At 39.3% G+C, this 21,526-nt stretch overlaps 1 non-coding gene across 1 annotated transcript; it reads right to left on the bottom strand.

The window, feature by feature from the left end:
* Positions 1–8,367: 8,367 nt before the first annotated feature.
* LOC119619899 (small nucleolar RNA U3) lies at positions 8,368–8,578 on the bottom strand. Its single transcript, XR_005236334.2, has one exon. It is a non-coding gene; the product is annotated as a small nucleolar RNA U3 (small nucleolar RNA).
* Positions 8,579–21,526: the final 12,948 nt, after the last annotated feature.

Here is a 21,526-nt window from a genome sequence, read left to right as displayed (position 1 = left end):
CTAAGCCAAGGATGTTTGAATCACTAAAACAAGAAGTCATTCTGGCTATAATGTGAAGAATGTACTGCAGAGAAAAAGTTGATGTTCAGAGATTAATTAGGAGGCTATTGAAGTAGTTTAGGCAAGAGCCCAGGATGGTGGCAGTGGAAGGAAAGGACAATGAATAGAACCGAGGAATATCCCTAGACAGGCAAGGAAGCCCTACCTGATCCTTTCACTTCACAGGTCTCATTCTGGTCTATTTCTTCCTGTTGCCCCTCTCAACAGAATTAACTCACAGAGAGCCGCCCTCCCCCACTGCTTCTAGACCACTCTCTGGTCCCCAGTATGTATTTGGCCCTAGCCTCCAGAGTTTCTGCTACAGTCTGAACGTCTGCGTCCTCCAAAATCACATGTCAAAAACCTAATCACAATATATTATTATTAGGAAGTGGGGCTTTTGGGATATAATTAGATCACAGGGGTGGGGGTGAAGCCCTCATGAATGGGATTAGTGCCTTTATAAAAAGAGGCCCCCAGAAAACTGTTTTGTCCCTTTCATCATGTGAAGACATAATGAGATACCTTGTAAGAACCAGAAAGCAGGTCTCGCTGGACACTGAATCTGCTGGCACCTTGATCTTAGACCTTTCAGGTTCCGAACTGTGAGAATTGCATTTCTGTTGTTATAAGCCACTTATGGAATTGTATTATAGCAGCTTGAACGGACTTAGTAGGCAACAAACAGCAGCTATGTACAGAGGTTGTGAAGAGAGCTTACAGAACTTGGACATGTAGCCTGAGTGCCCATGTGTGTGTTCACAGGGTCCCTCACAGTAGGTCTCTTGGAGCTGGGATGGGGCAATAAGGGGTAACCTGTTGTCTGCCATCTATGACATGTGGTCCAGCAATCCCCAGTCACTAATTAAGGGCACAGAACTCCAAGGAGATGGAGAATTTTTTATTTGAACCCTGCTCTCCTCGTCATTATGAAGGTAAGGTGGAGACATAGAACTGTCTTACCTAACAGCATGTTCACTTTATTTATACCTTTAAATTATTTCCACATATGTTATGTGTTCCCTTTGCTCTGGACCCTGAAAATGTTAGGGGAAAGACTATTTTAGAATTATGTAGGGGGCAAAGCCAACAGGATCTGGTGATGGAGTATGGGTTTTGAGGGAAAGGGAGATCTATGTGATTGTGGCTTTTTCTCTCAAGGGGATAGAAGGTGGTCACATATTCTGGGATAGAAAACACTGGGAGAAAGCTAGAATTTGGGGTAGGATCAAGAGTTCATTTCTGATATATTGATTGTTGGTGCCTTTGAGAAATTTAAGTGATGTCAAGCAGAATTTATCCATCTGGATCTCTGTGTGGTTATATCGCCTAGCACTAAAAGGCACAGAGGGCTATACCACCTTTCTGCTTGGTAAGCATGAAAAAAAGAGGCTGTGCTAGGTGTTAGGAGAAAGATGAAACTGCACCAACGGCCAGATCCATTTATGCCCTATGGAGTAACACAGCACTAAATGAGAATAAGACTAATCCAAGGCGGGTGTAAAGGCAGCTGGGTGTGAGCAGTGGGTCTCCTGGGGCTTCATTCTATGACTGCTAGGACCTTTATGCTGTTGCTTGTGTATCAGAACTATTCTTTTGCAAGTTTGAGTGTTAGCTTCTCCTTGAAGTGGCATTCCATCCATAAACCCTTGTTGAGCCTTATTATTATAGTTATTGAAATGTACCGGAAAACCATATAAGGGAGATAGAAATTGTTTTGCCTTTTGCCCCTTTATTTTTGAAACAGGGTCTCACTCTGTCACTCAGGCTGTAGTAAAGTGGCGTGATCACGGCTCACAGCCAACTCGACCTCCTGGGCTCAAGCAAGTCTCCCACCCTCAAACCCCTAAGTAGCTGGAACTACAGGTGCATGCCACCAAGCCCGGCTAATTTTTGTATTTTTTGTAGAGATGGAGTATCACCATGTTTCCCAGGCTGGTCTCAAACTCCTGGGCTCAAGTGAACCTCTTGCCTCAGCCTCCTAAAGTGCTAGGATTACAGGTGTGAGCCGTCACATCTGGCCTTGCTTTTTTTGAAAAATATTTATTTTCTCGGGGCCAGGTGCAGTGGCTCATGCCTGTAATCCCAGTACTTTGGGAGGCCGAGGCGGGTGGATCATGATGTCAGGAGATCGAGACCATCCTGGCTAACATGGTGAACCCCCTCTCTACTAAAAACACAAAAAATTAGCCGGGCATGGTGGCAGGTGCCTGTAGTCCCAGCTACTCGGAAGGCTGAGGCAGAAGAATGGCATGAACCTGGGAGGCAGAGCTGGCAGAGCTTGCAGTGAGCCAAGATCGCGCCACTACATTCCAGCCTGGGCGACAGAGCGAGACTCCATCTCAAAAAAAAAAAAAAAAAAAAGTTTATTTTCTCAATATGTACATTAAAAAGATTAAGATGGAAGTATCTACATCATTCCTATATGATTAAACAGGCTGAATCTCAGTAGATTGCTTCTTCAAAGTTGAATGGCTGCCTAGTAGAAGAGTCAGGAGAAGAACAGAGTCTCACTACTTTTAGACCAAATATATGGTTCCTGGCCTTGGATTAAGACACAGAAGACATGATATCTTGGTCTTCAGTGGGGCTAAAGAGCATGGAACTAAGAGGCTGAACTCCTTCCTGCTAAATTAACTTCGTGTACAGCTGTAGCCAGAATATTTGCTATAATGACTCAAGGTCAATGGGAGGACACCTTCCCAGAGCCTGAATCACCTATAGAATGAGCAGCCACACCTGGGAAAGAATCTTTTTTTTCTTTTTTCCCCATCAGAGATCAATACAAGAACTATTCATTTTAAAAATAAAAAGTAGTCTCTTCCACATCTAAATACATTTCTACATGTGTATATTGAATATTTATGTCTCCCATGTGGTGATTTAAGCACAAATGATTCTGAAACATATGGAGTACATTTTCTTTAAAGTCAACAGAGATTGTTAATATTCAGGAAGAACCAATGGCAAAAGTGAGTGTGAGCTCCTCTAAATCCCTAAGAGTTTGAGGAAGTTACCAACTGTAAGCTATAGAAGGAACTCCACCTTTCCTGTGATATAGTAATTTGAGAGTTAACAAAACTTTGACCTCTGTTTAGGAGTGATGTGGGGTTTATTTCCAAGTCATTCACCATCTTGGTGCATGGCTAGCAATGATTTAACTGTTTAGGAAAGTGTCTGTGATCTACACAAATATATTCCACCAAAAACAAATTAAATTTATCTAAAACTTAATTTTTTATTAGCATCTCGGGTGACTATGGCTACTTCATAGTCACCTGACATACAGGAAGATTGAGTGGATCAAATATCTAAGTTTTACAAATTTTACAAAAATACTTGACCATGTTAATCACTTTGTTAGAGACTCTCACAGACATTGCAAGGGCCTTGTGCAAGTGAGAGATCTTGAAGTTTAAGCCTTACAAACTTCATCATAAATCATCTTTGTAGTAAGTAAGGCATAGGGGACAATGAAAAGCATAGAACTCTCTCCTACGCAACAGGAGCTTGACACTTGCATGCTTCTCCTATCTGTCTTTTGTTACTTTTGGAATTCAGGCTGAATCTATTTGCATGGCTTAAAAGATGAGAATAAAGACCTCTGCTCTGGTGAAGGATTTTGCATTTGTTTCGAACCCACTGGGCAACAATTTGCTCTCCAGTTATAGATTAGCATGGAGGTAAATGGCCAACAGGTAGGCATTGGTGAGAGTAAAGTCCTTTAAATGCATTGTTTTTCAACACCAGGCCTAAGTATTTTTCTATATATGAAAAGAATATCGAATGAGTGTTTTAAACCAGCATTTCAGAGCATGTTCATTACATTACTCAAGAATGAGTAAACAGAAAAATATGAGACATTGAAAATATGTTGCAACGAGAGAGAAGAGCAAAGCATTAGTTACTCAGAAGTCTGCTTCCTCCTAAATAGGTTTATTTAATGAAGTATAAGAAGTATTTAGAAAACATCTTGTTCTCAATGAGGACATGTATTTTGAAACAGGCTGAGATAAGAATTTTTTCAAAACAAAAACTCTAATGAAAGTAAAATATGTCTTAAAATAGGAAAAAAATAGACTCAATATTACAGAAAATTTAAACAATGAATTAAACAATAAACTTAGAAACAATCTCAGAATTCAGAATAAATTAGCATAAAGATAAAAATATGAAAGAACTGTTAGCACATATGAAGGACAATTCATGGAGATCCAGCTCCCGAATAATAAGTATTTTCATTCACAAACAAAGAAAAAAAAAACACAAAGAAACCTTCCCAGAGATAAAAGATTATGTGATACTAATAGGTTTACCTTCTTGGTCTACATTAGCAAACAGAGATTCACATAATAAAATGTGTGTGTAAATACATATTCAGGAGCTTCAAGTATAAAGGAAGATTCTAACTGCCCTAAAGAGGAAACAACGCTTACCATTAAAAAGCCTACAGTGGTCTTATGTGACTGATAGGATCTGAATGTTTGTGTTTCTCCAAAATTTACATATTGAAATCAAATCCCTAAAGTGTTGATATTAAAAGATGGGGCCTTTGGGAGGTGGGGCCCTTGGGAGGTTCTGCCCTCACGAATGAGATTAGTGCCCATATAAAAGAGACCTGAAGGAACTTGTTTACTCCTTCGCAATGTAAGCACACAGAAGGCAACCCCTAGGAGGAACAGGTCCTCTGCAGACATCGAATCTGCTGGCATCTTGCTCTTGATGTAGACTGCCCACGGTACAGAACTGTGAGCAACACATTTCTGTTGTTTATAAATTACCTAGCTGGAGTATTTTGTTGTAATAGCCTGAACAGACTGAGACAGAAGTGAGGTGCTGCTGTAACAAATACCTAAAAATGTGGAAGTGGCTTTGGAACTGGGTAATGGGAAGAGTTTGAAATAGTTTGGAGGTACATGCTAGAAACAACCTACATTTCTGTGAAGGGAGGATTAAGGACGGTTCTGGTGGAGGCTCAGAATAGGAGAGATGTAGAGACTTCAGTCCTCTTAGAAATTACCCAAGTGGTCCTAAACAATATGGACCCTAAAGGCCATTTTGATGAGGTCTCAAACAGAAATAAAGACCTTGTTACTGAAAACTGAAGGAAAGGTGATCCTTGGTATAAGGTGGCAATGAACTTGGCAAATTTTGTCCACGTCTTAGTGCTTTACGGAAGGTAAAACTTCCAAGTGATGAAATACAATATTTGGCAGAAGAAATATCTAAGCAAAGTGTTGAGTGTATAGCATGGCTTCGCTTGACAGTAAAATGTGAGAAGAGAGAAATGAATTAAAGATGGAATTTATAATTAACAGGGAAGCAGAACTTAAAGCTTTGGAAAATTCTCAGCCTGTAAAAAATGATAAAATGTGTTCAGGAGAGAACACCAAAGGTATGATCAAGCAGACATTTGATAAGAGGATTACTACAGATATAAGGAAGCCAGATGTTATTCATCAGGACAATCAGAGTATAATCCCAAAGGCATTTCAGAGATTGTCAGAACTGCCCTGCTCATTACAAGTCTACAACGCCAAGGCCTTTGGAAAAGAACAATTTCAAAAGAGGGTCCCAGGGTATCTATGGACATTTGAGGTTCACTGCCTTGCACTGCCCCAAGGCTCTGCTCCCTGCATTTCTCCTCAGTCACCTCAGGTTCAACTGTAGTGGGTACAGGTGCAGCCTTGGCTGCTCCTCCAAATGGTAATCTTGGTGTCCATGCAGTGTCATCTCCACCAGTCACAGAGTGCACTGGTTGTGGGCGTGTGACTGTGGGCTTTGCTTAGCAAAGTCACGGAGGTGGGGCCACCTGGAACCACCAAGATTTCAAAGAATGACCCAGAAGCTTGATGACCCAGGCAGAGAACTGCCACAGGAGTGTGGCCACCACAGACAGCCTTCACCAGGACAATGCCTCGTGGAGCCATGGGGGTAGGGCCACAGCAGAGAGCCCTTACTAGAACAATGCCTAGTGGAACTGGGGATGCAGGGCCTCCTCCATAACCCCATTCTTATAAAGTCGCAACCATGCAATTCCAGCCTTAGAGAGCTGCAGGCACTGAACTCCAATCTGTGAGAGCTGCAGTGTGGGCTTTGCCTAGTAAAGTAATGGAGGTGGGACCACCTGGAGCCTTGAAGGCCCAACTCCTACCCAAATGTGTCCAGAAGGCAGGGCATGGAGTCAGAGATGATGTTTCTCAAGACTTCAATATTTAATGTTATTTGCCCTGTTGAGGTTTGAACTTGCTTAGGACCAGCTACCCCTTTCTTCCTCCCTATTTGTCCCTTTAGGGAATGTCTATCCTATGCCAGTCATTGTATTTTGGAAGCACATAAGTTGTTTAATTTCACATGTTCACAGCTGCAAAGCAATTCACTTCAGAATGCATTGTACCTTGAGTCTCACACATATCATACTTAGATGATAGTCAGATAAGACTCTGGACTTTAGACTTCCAAGGTGATGCTGGAACGAATTGAGAAATTTAAGGCTATTGGGATGGAATTAATGTGTTTTGTATGTGAGAAGGACATACATTTTGGAGGGCCAGGGGTGGGATGCTATGGTTTGAATACTTGCGTTTCTTCAAAATTTGCATGTTCAAATCTACTCTACAATGTGTTGTTATTAAGAGGTGGAGGCTTTGAGAGGTGACTAGGTCATCAGCCCTCATGAATGAAATTAATGCTCTTATAAAGAGGCCGGTGGGATCTTATTTACCCTTTTACCCTTCTGCCCTGTTGTTCTCCAACAATGAGGAATGACTGCTCACCAGACACCAAATCTGCTGGTGCCTTAATGTTGGACTTTACAGCTCCCAGAACTGTAAGCAACAAATTTATACTGTTTATAAATTACCCAATCTAATATACTTTGTTATAGCAGTCCAAGCGAACTAAGAGAGTGACTTCTGGAATCTTTTTGAAACAATCAATTATGGGGTAATAGCTACAGAGCCTTTTCAAAAAGTGAGCTGATCTAAAAATTCTAGAAATGGCTAAGTTGACATTCTGATATCTATGAAGTTTTTTTTTTCTTTTCTTTTCTTTTTTTTTCTTTTTTGAGATGGAGTCTTGCTCTGTCGCCCAGGCTGGAGTGCAGTGGCACAATCTCGGCTCACTGCAAGCTCTGCCTCCTGGGCTCATGCCATTTTCCTGCCTCAGCCTCCCCAGTAGCTGGAACTACAGGCACCCGCCACCACGCCCGGCTAATTTTTTATATTTTTAACTGTGTTAGCCAGGATGGTCTCGATCTTCCTAACTAGTGATCTACCCACATCGACCTCCCAAAGTGCTGGAATTACAGGCATGAGCCACAGCACCTGGCCTATCTATGAAGTTTTATACAATTTATCAGTTGCCAACCACAAAAACTCCTCAAAAATATAGTCCAGAGAATGAAGGAATGCGTTAAAATAAACAACAAGAAAACATGGTTAACTACCTCTTCTGTACTTTATAGCACAAAATTCTGAGGTTTCAATATTGAAGCAGCTTTATAATAAATATAAGTATTTACATATTTGTGTAAATAAACATATCTATTTTCTTACTGTTTTCCTGCATATTTTGGAATGATATCTTGAGATTACTGCTTTATACCAAAGCCTCACTTGATTAGGGAATATTGAGTATAAACCATTTACAAAGCAACATTCCCTTACTTGAGTTTTACTGATTGGTGTGTGTGGGGTGTGTGTGTGTGTGTGCACATGCATATGTGGATATGTCTATGTATATTAAAGATATAGGTATGAATTTGTCAGTAGAACTAGATTTTCTATAAAGTAGACAAAAGCACACTTTTATTTCTTTACTAATTTAATTTTATTTTTAAAATGAGAACCACTCAAGTGGGGCGCGGTGGCTCATACTTGTAATCCCAACACTGGGAGACCGAGGCTGGCAGATCACGTGGTCAGGAGATGGAGACCATCCTGGCTAACACGGTGAAATCCCATCTCTACTAAAAACACAAAAAAATAGCCGGGCCTGGTGGCAGACGCCTGCAGTCCCAGCTACTCGGGAGGCTGAGGCAGGAGAATGGCATGAACCCAGGAGGCGGAGCTTGCAGTGAGCCGAGATCTCACCACTGCATTCCAGCCTGGGTGACACAGTGAGACTCCGTCTCAAAAAAAAAAAAAAAAAAAAAAAGAAAAGAAAAGAAAAGAAAGGAAAAGAAAAGAAAAGAAAAGAAAGAAAGAAAGAAAGAAAGAAAGAAAGAAAGAAAGGAAGGAAGGAAGGAAGGAAGGAAGGAAGGAAGGAAGGAAGGAAGGAAGGAAGGAAGGAAGGGAAAGAAAGAAAGAAAGAAAGAAAAGAAAGAGAACCACTCAGACTGTGTCATCTCTTCCTTACTCTCTCAGAGTAAGAGAAGAATGATCATCAGTGGCTATGGTGGTTTCAGTGAGGTAGCACCAAGAGCTGGCCTCACACTCAGGAGAGAATGCTACACCCTCTTTTCATGGTTTCTGGTGCCCTACAGGTTCAGAAAAAACTCTAGAAGCTTATCTGAAATAATCCCTGAAAGTATAGTCTTAGCATAGTTTTATTGATTCCACAAAGACAGATAACTTATGGATCTAGTTGATAATTAAGTTGTAACTAAAATGTAGGTAGATCCTAGGTATATCAAGATGGTTGTTTTAAGATTAATTTAAATATATGTCATTTAAATGCTGTTTTAATGTGATTAAAAATAAACTAACTACTAGGCCGGACACAGTGGCTCACACCTGTAATCCCAGCACTTTGGGAGGCCGAGGCGGGTGGATCACAAGGTCAGGAGTTTGAGACCAGCCTGACCAACATGGTGAAACACCATCTCTACTAAAAATACAAGAATTAACTGGATATGGTATTGGGCACCTGTAATCCCAGCTACTTAGGAGGCTGAGGCAGGAGAATTGCTTGAACCTGGGAGACAGAGGTTGCAATGAGCTGAAATAGTGCCACTGCACTCCAGCTAGTATAACAGAGCAAGACTCCATCTTGAAAAAATAAATAAATAAAATAAAATAAAATAAAATAAAATAGCTACTATGTGTACCAATGAAAAATTACATTTTTACTGCTATTTCTTTATTATTATAAATCACACCATTTCACATTTAAGTTTTTAAAAATAAGAAACAATGTTACCAAATTTGTATGCCCCAATTTGTTATCAGAGTAGAAATATTTTAGAAGAAACTAAACTGGGAATTAACATAAGTGTTGGCTTTAAGATGTTATTTTAAAAATCAAAAATAAATCCATGCCTCTCTTTAAAACACTAACAACTTAATAATAGATTATTGTTTGAACATAATTTAAAAGCTGACTGATTTAACTGTTATGAAAATCATGTTTAGCAAATGTAATGAAATGAGTTGTATGTCAATTGAACATGAATTTCTAATTGAGTGTTAATTTTAACTACTTAAGCTTCATTTTGCTAAACTACAAACTTGGATTATTTATTTCTATTAACCTATCTCTCCTGTCACTATAAGCTACAAAAAGTGATATTACCAATTTTAAAAGTAAAATTTCTGGCAAATATTATAGTTGAAAGAAGCAAACTACCTGTCTTCATCTTAACTACCTAAGCTTCATCTTGCTACCTAAGTTTTATCTAACTAAACACAAACTTGGATCAATTTGTTTCTATTAGCCTGTCTCTTATGTGACTATAAGGGAACAAAAAGAGTGATATTACCAATTTTAAAAGTAAAGTGTCTGGTAAATATTGTAGTTCAGAGAAGCAAAATAATAAAATGAATTAGAGTCAGAGTAAGCTCCATGGTAGAAGTTAAACCTTTTAGAGTTTAGTAAAAAATAAATCTTATTAACAAAACAGCCTGTCCTTTTAGTTTCTCCTTTTCCAAAAAGGAGGGTAATTAATGAGGAAGGTACCCACTTTTAGGTAGAAACTTGGGTGTTTAAGGAGATGATTCCAACGACTCTCCCGGAACTTCCAGTGGACTCTAGCACTCTTCCAGCTTTATTGGTGCCCATCAGTCATTCAAAATCTGCCCAGGCCTCTAAAACTGTCCTTATTAAGATTAGACCTGAGTGAATCCACAAACATAAAAATAAGACTAGTGTGAACCTTTGCCGAAAATGCAAATCCAACCTAAATTGCCGCCCTGTTTTTTAGGTTAAAAAATTCTGGCGGGTTATTTTTTTTTCCAAATTAATTTTGGATCATAAGAGTCTATTAGCTGGTTTTTGCTGGCACCACACTGCTGAAAGGATGACAAGAAATAGGGAGCCTTGGAAATTGTACATGTCTGCCCTAAGAATTCCAGTCCCATTTTATAACCCAGAAAGTCTTAGATCATTTGGATCTGGTTTAGATAAACTGACTAGAATGAAACCAAATCAGTGCATCTTCTAAGCGTCTCCCAGCCATCCTTCATTAAGAGAAGAGTCATTTTTGCCTTTTATGAAAAGGAAGAGCCAAAAGATCAATATTCACTGGCTTTCCTTCCATCCAAAACTTTTCCCACAGCTCTGCTGCCAACTTATGAGCAGAAGTTTCAATTTTTGGATCTCTGTTTTTCAAATACAGGGGAGTTATATGGGGGCATTCCCCCTAGCCTTGTCAGGTCCTGTGCTTCCCCTTGGTTCAAAGCGTGTCTGTAGAACTGTGTACTTGTACATTTGTGACAGCTCTGGCACCAGCATGTCCACAACTGAAGATGTGCCCTGCCATGTCTTTGCTGCTGAGGGTACACAGAAAACCCCTGAAAACGATGCTACAAGTATTATAAGCACTTTTTGGTCTTCTTCAAACTGTAACCACAGGGGCACCTTGGAACCACCTCAGGAGATTGTAGAAATAAGATGTGCATATTCTTACTTTTAGGCATTCAAAACTATCTCTATCAAACATTGTCTATCAAACTTGATAGAGGGAAACATGTTGTAGAGGAGAAAGCACAGTCTTTGGCCCTTGATAGACACACATTGCCTGACTTCCTGGGAAATCTCATCTTCAAGGAGGATGATTTTTTTGGCTCCCTATTAACTTCTAATGAGTGAGATCCAAGACAGGGCAGCCTTATATTAAATGCCAGCCCACAGCAAATAAAGACTCCTAGAACACTAGAAATAGAAGTTCTCTTTGAGATCATGTAGTCCAGTATCCTCATTTTTACATAGAGAGAAATGTGGCTCCGAGAGATTGGGTGACTTTCCCAGCATCTCACAGCCAGTTTGAGTCTGAGGTATAATGAGAACGTAGGTTCTTCCATATTTGGCAGCTTCAAATCTGTCCTTGGAAGCCAGTGGTTTCCTTCAGTTCTCATAAATTGGAACAGTTCTGAATAGCAATCAAGTTGTTACTTTTTGTTCCTTACGTTGTTATATTGCAAATTTTAGTCTAAACCCTTACAAATTTTATAAAACTGGCTTAAAACTTCTAGATAATTATGAATGTCTGAATACACAATTTGGCTGAACCCAAAGACAGTTATTGATTGAAACTCTGTAACATATACTGTCACAAAGCCGCATTAACTTGTGAGTTCCATGAGGGTTATTTAATTATAGATATTTTGCTCAGGGCCTAGAACAGAACTTGTACATAGTAGATACTCAACAAATATTTTTGCAATAAATTTTTCCCATTATCTATCTAATTTTTCCAATTTAGCAGTTCAAGTGATATTGTCCTCCTAGCAATAACTAATATTCAAAAACTTTTTATGTTCAATTCATGAGTCTCACACCCACTTCAATTGAATGTTTTCAATTTTGTGTTGTATGCCTTCATATTTATTCCGTTGACTTGAACTAACAATCAGTTACTTGGTATCAGTTATATGTATTTGTCTTAGTCTGTTTTCTGTTGCTACAATAGAATCCTATAGACTGGGTAATTTATAAGGAAAAGAAGTTTATTTAGCTCCTGGTTCTAGAAGATGGAAAGTCCAAGAGCATTGCGCTGGCATTTGGTGAAGGCCTTTTGCTGTGTCATAGCAAGGCAGAGGGCATATTATGGTGAGAAGGCAAAAGCAAGAGAGCTAAAGAGCGCTTGCTTTTATAACAAAGCCACTTCTGTAATAATAAACCCTCCTGTGTTAGTGATATTAGTCCATTCATGAAGGGAGAAAGATTCTCTCCAACACATTAACTTTTGGGAGACACCATCAAATGATAACAGAATATTGTTCTGTTTGTCAAATTGTTGATTTTTTTTTTTTTTGAGACATATTACTCTGTTGCCCAGGCTGGAGTGCAGAGGCATGATCTCAGCTCACTGCAGCCTCTGCCTCCTGGGTTCAAGCATTTCTCCCACCTCAACCTCTCAAGGATCTGGGATGACAGGCATGTGCAATGATACCCGGCTAACTCTTTTTCTATTTTTTAAAATAGAGATGGGGTTTTGCTGTGTTGGCCAGGTTGGTCTCAAACTCCTGACCTCAAGTGATCCACCCGCCTCTGCCTCCCAAAGTGCTGGGATTAGAGGCGTGAGCCGCTGTGCCTGGCCTGAATTATTGAATTATATTACACACACAGAAAGATGCTTTAAAATGTGCAGCTCACTGAGTTTTCTCAACATCAACATTGTCTGGTTTTTAATAAAAAACATAAAAATAATAGTAAATCATGCTTCTGTCATTGATAATTTTACAGTTTCTTTAAAAGAAAATATGTACATAAAAATTATTCTGCAAAAAACATGTGTGAAATAAGTAGACTGTATGGCATTTGTTGGAAGAGTACAACAGAGAGAGAACATTGAGCTGGAATAGTCTGGGAAGGTTTTACGGAAGAGACAGGATTTAGACTAGAACTTAGAGGACATATGAATTGGGAGAGAACAAAGAGAAGTAAAGAATATTTGGGTTAGAGGAACGGATTGATCAAATGTCATCATGTTCAACATGAGGCCAGTAGGTGAACAGCAAGTGGAGCTATATGGAATAAGAGGACTGAAGTTTTATATTATGGAAATTCTGTTTGGAAAAGATGGGCCTTATACTTTATACATATACTATCTATACATTATGCTAGATAAGTAAATTTGATTTAAACTACAATAGAAATGAGAGAAGAAAAGGCTAATTGAGAAGTATAGGTTGTTTTGGAGTCTATGGTAATGGTACACCCTGGAGATGTCCAGTGTTCAACCTGTACAAATCTGCATGCTAGTCCTGGTGGAGCCTGACCTCACATGGCAGCAGCAGGAATGAAAAGAAAGTGAAGATGTGCAAGAGACTACAAATAATTGAAGTGTTGTTGAACATAGCTTATTGGGTAGTAAGAAATTAAAGGCAGACCATGGTTTAATATGTAGTTTCCCTAATAACATTTTAGGCTGCGCTCTTGATGTTTTAGTTCCAAAAAATAACTTGTGAAATTTCACTATGAAGTTGGCCCAGAACGTGATATATTTTTGGTCAAAGGCTTTTTTGATGAGCCTTAAGAAATAACAGCTCCATACTTCTTTCATTTGTAAGCCTGACCCCATGTGGAGGTATGGGCTAGGCAAATAAATAACAAGAATAAGAACACCTTTATTCCCCTCACATTCCCTTGACTTTGTCCTTTGTACCATGGCAAACTGGAAGGGGACATTGAAGCATTAATATGGAGTGTGAGGCTCTCACAGTGGCCCCTGAGGAACAATTTTCAATATGTTACACTGCTATGCTAAGAAAGTTTGCAAACCAGGTCATATGACTCAATCCCCTCTAATAAGCATCAGCAGTGTCAAGTTGCTCAAAGAATCTTCACTAAATCTAAATAAATATAAGAATTTTACAAACTTTCCACAAAGATTTATTGGGTACCTCTTGTGTGGCTACCACTCTGGAGTGTCTTCCTGGCATATAGGTTAGTGCTCAATAAATATTTATTGGATGAAGAATTAATAATTAGTAAAAACTTGTGTTTTAGGAGGCGAATGTGCTGGATTTGAAAGGAAGAAGGCCAGAGGCAACAAGAACAGTTGAACTTTTGTTGTAATCCAGACCTTAGACTGTGAAAGTTTAAATGAGAATACAAGGAAAAGGGCAGGGAAGTGGTGGCTTATGGGAAATGTCAGTGAGACATTGTAGCTCATTGGCTACAGGGAAACTATTAAGATGAAGGAGAAGAAAAGAGTCAAAGACAGTTGAGTTTTCAGATCTGAGTACAAAGAGTATTCAAGTAGTGGAAAGTAAGCAGGAATGGTATTATTTTTAGGCATATTTGGATGGGGTCATGGGAGAAGCCTTTGCATGGAGACATCCCGAAACCACAACTCTCCAACTGGTGTCTGGGTCAAAGCCAAAGCTAAAAGTACCTCAATTCATCAATCATTGGAAGTACACATTCAGCCATTAAGATTGCCACGTCACAATGCAAAATCAATTACTTTAGGTTAAAAAAAGCATTTTTGTCTATTTTTATCATATCTCAATAATCAAATTTCTTTTGCAAAACCAATGAGTTTTATTTAAACCAAACATGCTTGCAATGTGACTGCTAAAGCAACAACATGCAATTTTGAACTGCATTAATATGGTATCCAAAGAAAGGAGCAATGTTGCATAGCATTGCTTCTCAAACCTTTTGTCATTATCACTCCCTAAGGAGCCTTTTTAGATTGCTTGAGACTGATGGTGTTTGGAGTTAAGACAAAGGGATAACTTCACAGGGAGAAGAGTGCAAAGAGCAGAAGCCTAATGACCACAACAGGAGGAGTGCAGGGAGGGCTGGAAACAGAGATGGTACATTTAAAGGATGGGGAATGTAAGATTTGTGAGTCACCGAGTCAAGGGGGAAGAGAGTTTTCAACAGGCAGGTAATGAAGGAATTGTCAAGTACTGAAGAAAGGTAAAAAAGAAAACAAACAAGAAAAGTCCATTAGCTTAATCATTTTCAAACTGGATTTATAAAATTTGTGTCTGTGGTTATGAATAGGTGACATATTAATAACTAGTCAGATCAGTTTTAGAAATTAAATGGAAATAGTTGCCTGCCCCCAGTTAGTTGGAGCTATGTATATACTGTAAAATAAAGCTGCTTGGTTTGTTGTTTTTAATATGCTGTATGGAATATGGACCCTGGGTAGCCGTATCACAACAAGGATTGCAATATAGTTTCTTTTCTAGTAGTGAAAGCTCTTCATTGTTCGCATCAAGGGAAACATAGTCCATCTAAGGTCGAGGCATATTTTCAGCAGGAACTGGCAGTTGTTCAGTCATTGGGTGGTTAACAAAGAATTTTCAGTGTAAGGACGAAGGGGGGTAGTCAGTCAGCTCCACCATTCAGGTAGCCAATGTGCTCAGCGATGTGGTTGAACAGGAATGGGGACACGTCACTAACCACATAGGGAAGATTTTCAGGCCACTGCCATGTGGGATTTTGTTTATTGGTCAGTTTTGCAAACAACTTCCCTCAGACCAAATATTGAAGTAGTTTAAGCTTGGAGAAAATTAGGGAGGTGGTTCTGCATATGCATTGAGTCCTAGACTTGATGAGTTCGGAGAGATCATGTATCCTGGCCCTCGGCCTATGATCTATTCTGTTTCACTCTATTATTGACAGATAATCAACCGGTTTCTCCTTGACAGCTTCCAGCAAAGGGGCGTTCACTACACTGCACGGAAGTTTTTCCTGAAATTAGTAATCAGTATCTTAGAGCTGTTGCAACTTCCTGGGATAGTGCATAATATCTACTAGCCAGTGTTCTTGGCACTTTAGAGATATTCACCCATATAATCTTCACTTTAACTCCATGGATAAAATGTACACATAACAAACTAAGTTCTATTAATACCCACATTTTTTTAGATGAGGAAATTAAGGCATGAGTTGGTTATGTAACCTTCATAAGGCCAAAGGATTTGAACCATGGTGGTCTTACTCTAGTATCAGCTCATAACTAGTGTAGAGAAGGAACAACTGTTTTTCTTCTACCCATTTCAGGCTCATTTGCTGGGTCCTATAAGTTAGACTACTGAAAGACAGATTAGGCCAGGCATGGTGGCTCATACCTGTAATCCCAGCACTGTGGGAGGCGGAGGCGGGCGGATCACCTGAGGTCGGGAGTTTGAGACCAGCCTGACCAACGTGGAGAAACTTCATCTCTATTAAAAATACAAAATTAGCCGGGCGTGGTGACGCATGCCTGTAATCCCAGCTACTTGGGAGGCTGAGGTAGGAGAATCGCTTGAACCTGGGAGGTGGAGGTTGCAGTGAGCCGAGATCATGCCCTGGGCGAGATTGCACTCCAGCCTGGGCAACAAGAGCGAAACTCTATCTCAAAAACAACAACAACAACAAGTCCAAAAACAAACAAACAAAAAAAACAGATTAACAAGAAAAAAATAAACAGAGGTTTATTAGTATGTGCATTGTGCATATACATGGGAGCACCCAGTGATGAGTAACTCAAAGCGGGAGGTAGAACTTGGGTTTATGTAGCACCTTAACAAAACACAATGCATGTTTTTTGAGGGAAGTGACAAGACAAAGGAAAAGGACTTTGAGTTTCCCGAGGTGATAAATTGTGAGAAGACAAATATATGGGGGAAACTAGTAGTAAGTAAGGGCTAAGGTTAGCAAAGTTGGTGATGTAAATTTTTCTGGTGCCCACCTTTGGACTGAGAAGGGTCTAACACTGTCTCTGATGATTAACTTCTTCCTTTGTGGTAGAGAGGGGAAGGAGGACACCTTGACAAATTTATGTCTTGCTATTTAGGCAAATAATGGAAGGGCAAGAGCTTTTCTTGTATCTGCTTCTTAATAATCCTTATGCCAAAGTAGCAAGTTTTGGGGTAGCATATTGTGCTATCTTTCACTTGTTCACTCTAATGTTTAATACCTCTTGCTACTTATTCAAATATTTGAAGACAGTTATTAGGGTTTCCCTAAGCATTCTTTTCTCAGGCTAACTGTCCCTAATTAATGCAATCTTTTTTTTTTTTTTTTTTTTTTTTTTCATGCCATGGTTGTGATCTTCTAGGTTGTGATTGTCTCTCTTAAAACCAGTGCTCAGAACTGAACCCAGACTCCACTAAGTTCTGAAGAACGTATAGAATTGTGTGGAATCATGTAATTGTTAGGTTCTAAAATTAGCCTGGAAGGTGAGAATTGAGAATAACCAAAATTACTTCTGAAAAAGCCCTAACTGACTCATAATAGAGAGTACATAAGATATTGTATATAATTCTGTCCAGAAATTCTTCTGCTCATTAAAATTTGAGAACCATTATGTTGACTAAAGAATGCTTAACAAGGAAAGTTGATATGCAGATGCCTGCAAATTTAAAACATTCTGTCTTTAAGGTAATAATCAAATCACCAGTGATGATGAAGAAAATACTCAATTGGTTCTATTTGCCTGAAATATTACTTCATTGTGATTAAATATTAAGCTCTATAATATAATATATATTAATTATTTTTTGTTGCATGAGAATTAAACAAGAAGGGGGATAAATATAGGTTCTAAAATCAATTTGTAAGTTTGATATAATTGGAGGCCTTGCCATTCAGCATGTATTCTTAAGAGGGGAGCTATCATTCCCAAGGGGGTAAAAATTGGTTCTTGGTGGGCAAAAAAAATACTTCTTAAATATAAATCCCAGACATACACACAAAACATTTCATGGGACAAGTGACAATTATAAAGACGTGTATTAAAAAGCTCCTTAGAGAGTGATAATGACAAAAGAATTGAGAAACACTGCTATATGACATTGCTCCTTGATCTGGACACCATATTAATGCAGGTCAAAACTGCATTTGTTGTTCTGGCTGTCATACTGCACATATTTTGGGTTTACATAAAGTTCATAAGTTTTATTAAAGAAATTTGATTATTGGGTTGTGATGAAACAGACAAAAATGTTTTCAAACTAAAGTAATTGATTCTGCATTGCGACATGTCAATAAATCTCAATGGCTGGCATTTGCAGTTCCATGATTGATATGTGAAGGACAGTTTCAGCTAGGCAAAGGGGGGAGTTTTGTTCAGCAGATGTGGGGCTTTCAGCTTATAAGCTGTGCTCTGTGTGAATGCCTACAAAGGCAGATTAATAAATTCACTTGACTTTGGTTTTTGACTTATAAGCCCATGTATTTCATCCCTGATGCTGTACTGAGAAAAAAGTAAATCCTGTGGCCATGACTAGTTCCAGCAAAAGGTCTCGCAAATATTTCTCAACTCTATCATCACCATCACCAAAAAATAAGCTCAAAATCTGACACCCTATTGAGATGGAAGAAGTGGTTTCAGTATGTTTGTTTGCAAAGGATGGAACATTTGGCTTTTACATATGTATTTGTGAATTTTTTGTGGTTGTATAGTTATTACCTTCCCCCTCCCCTTACCACTTAACAAATGGCATCAAATTCCTTTTCAGGAAGGAAACTGTCTAGGTAAGGCAAAATACCATTTATATAGTAAAATACCATTTAGTTGTAAAATAATATGTCCCAAGAAGAGTTTAGAAGGAGAGGGCGGAACACCTTAAAAGCTTAATTGCTCTGCGTAAGAAAATATGAAGCATTTACCCTGTTTAACACTTCTGGAGAAGGAGAGGAAGAGAGACAAACATGGGAGAACTGAGATGGGCTGTATGGCTATAACTTAAAGAAGTGGTAGCTGGATAAAATGGCCATGTCATTATTTTGAAAGAACCTCAATGTCTATCTTCCAAGGCTCAGTGGTAAATTATAATCCCTTCTCCATTATCTATCATTTTAGTGTAATATTTTAAAATGAAAAACACTTCAAATAATTATAACAGACACTCATGTGTGCACTAAGAACAGATGTTAATATTTTATACTTTTGCTTCAGATATTTTTATTTTATTTATTTATTTATTTATTTTGAGATGGAGTCTCGCTCTATTGCCCAGGCTGGAGTCCAGTGGCGTGATCTTGGTTCACTGAAAGCTCCGGCTCACTGCCAGCTCTGCCTCCCAGCTTCACGCCATTCTCCCGCCTCAGCCTCCCGAATAGCTGGGACTACAGGCGTCCACCACCACGCCCAGCTAATTTATTTTTTTGTATTTTTAGTAGAGATGGGGTTTCACTGTGTTGGCCAGGATGGTCTCGATCTCCCGACCTCATGATCCACCCACCTCGACCTCCCAAAGTGCTGGGATTACAGGCGTGAGCCACCGCGCCTGGCTCTCCTTTTATTTTTTAAAAAGCCCTACATCATGCCTATAACCCCAGTATTTTGGGAGTCTGAGGCAGGTGGATCACGAGGTCAGGAGTTTGAGACCAGCCTGATTAACATGGTGAAACCCTGTCTCTACTAAAAATAAAAATAAAAAATTAGCTGGATGTGGTAGCACGTGCCTGTAATCCCAGCTATTTGGGAGGCTGAGGCAGGAGAATCACTTGAACCTGCGAGGCGGAGGTTGCAGTGGACCGAGATTGCACCATTGCACTCCAGTCCGGGTGACAGAGCGAGACTCTGTCTCAAAAAAAAAAAAAAAAAAAAAAAAAAGCCGTATAAATAGAGCTAAAACTCCATCTTCCTCTTCCCCTTGTTTCTCTTCCAGAGGTAACCAATTTCCTAAAATAGTGAATATCAATTGCGAACTTTTAAAAAAAGTATGTATTCATTATATCTTCATATATTCATTACTAGTACTCACTATTATTCATTATATTTCAATTTTTTTACATAAGTGTTATCAAATTGCATTTTTTATTTCAAAACTAACCTGTTTTATGTGACTTGCTTTTTTCACTCAACATTATGTGTTTGTTTTAGCCATGTTGAAAAACATAATCCTGATTCATTCCTTTACGGAACTGTAATATTCATTATGTAAACATTTAATGTCATTCATCAATTCCCCTGTGGAAGGAAGTTGAACTGTTTCTTTTTTTTGTCTCCAAACCTCCCTCAGTAGAAGTAAAGAGGGAGGACCGCCCCCACCTTAGACACCCACATTTCTTTGTCCCATAATACTCACACTCTCCACCATTATTCACCTGGAAGAAGTCATTATATTCCTTTACGGCTGTTTATGTCAGTCACTGTGGTAAGTCCCAGACTCCCATACTCTTTAACTTGCATGAGGTCCTCTCTGTTACATATTCCCAGCCTCTGCACTCCTTCCACTTTGCCCTTTGGAACCCACTGCCCTTTTTTGAGTTTTCAAGGATTCATACTCCATATTTCCTCCAGATGTTCAGTTCTTGGCTCTAAATTAAACCCAGGCTCTCTTGACTTCACTGCCTCCTCTGTGTCCTTTCACATAGTGGCTGTTTTCTTCACTCATCTGGAGGTGGGATGGTCAACCTCCTTGCTTCTCATTGCAGTTTCCAAACCATTCACCATCCCTCTTCCCTTTGAGTGTCCTGTCATCAACTCTACCCACAACCCCTCCTTGTAACAGTCATCCCAAACCTAGGTTACCCCTCATTTCACAAAGACATTTAGTTTCTAGGCTAATGCTTCTCAAACTTCAGTGAACACGTGAGTGTCTAGGGGGATCTTGCTGAACTGTAGATTCTGACTCAGTAGTTCTGCATTAGAGCCTCAGATTCTGCTTATCTGATAAGAACCCAGTAATGTGGAAGCTGTTGGGCCACTCTTCGAGTAGTAAAGTTCTAGCTTGCTGTCACTTTCCCAACAGAACTACTACCTTTTGGGGGAGGATTTCAGTCCCTATAGAGACAATCCTTCCAGCACCCTATACTTCAGATCATTAGCCTTCTCTCCTCCAGTAAACTTGTTTCTATCTCAGACATTCCCTCCCCTACACCTTGTTATTACCCTTTCATGATCTTAATTTTCAGCATCTAATTCTCTATCACCTCTTATCTTTCCTGCTCATTGCTTCTATTGCGCAAACAAAACAATTCTTGAACTTCACTGATCCACTCAAACACATAGTTTCTCTACCTCCCTCATTCCATTCATGTTCACTCTTAACTTTACCCAGTTTAGAGTCCATGGCAGTTGATTATTACCACTCTCTTGTATATGTGGCCAACTTCCTTGCCCCTTCTTTCTTCATCGTACTCACTTGACAAAAATCTCAAACCTGGCTAATTACAATGCTCTGCCTACTACACATCTGCACCCATGTTCCTAAATGAAGACAAGGAAAAGGTTGCAGTCCTATTGGACTATTAGTCTCATGTTAAATTTATGAGCACAAACCTCAAGTGGAAGTGAAATGCCATCTGTCAATCATACTATCCCTATCCCATTTTCTCTCTTGCACTCTTCCAGATAACAATTTTGTGTGTTCTCCTTCCTTAACTCTCCGATACCTCCTCCTCATTCCTCACTTTCAGTTGAAGACTTCACTTATTATTTTATGGAGAAAGCAAGAATTATAAGAAGAAAACTTCACAAGCTCCCCGCCTAACATACACTCAGGTATTCCTCCTTAGAACTCTACTTCTCTTACCTACTCAAGACCCTCCCTCTAGAAATTCTCTCCTTCTCTTCCTGCATTATATCTTCCTCTATAATACATTGCATCTTCCTTTCAGCATAAAGCATACTTTTTAAAAATTACTATAA

This window comes from Chlorocebus sabaeus, chromosome 25, assembly GCF_047675955.1.
Source record: "Chlorocebus sabaeus isolate Y175 chromosome 25, mChlSab1.0.hap1, whole genome shotgun sequence".
Classification (NCBI taxonomy): Eukaryota; Metazoa; Chordata; class Mammalia; order Primates; family Cercopithecidae; genus Chlorocebus; species Chlorocebus sabaeus.
This window is presented reverse-complemented; position numbering and strand designations above follow the sequence as displayed.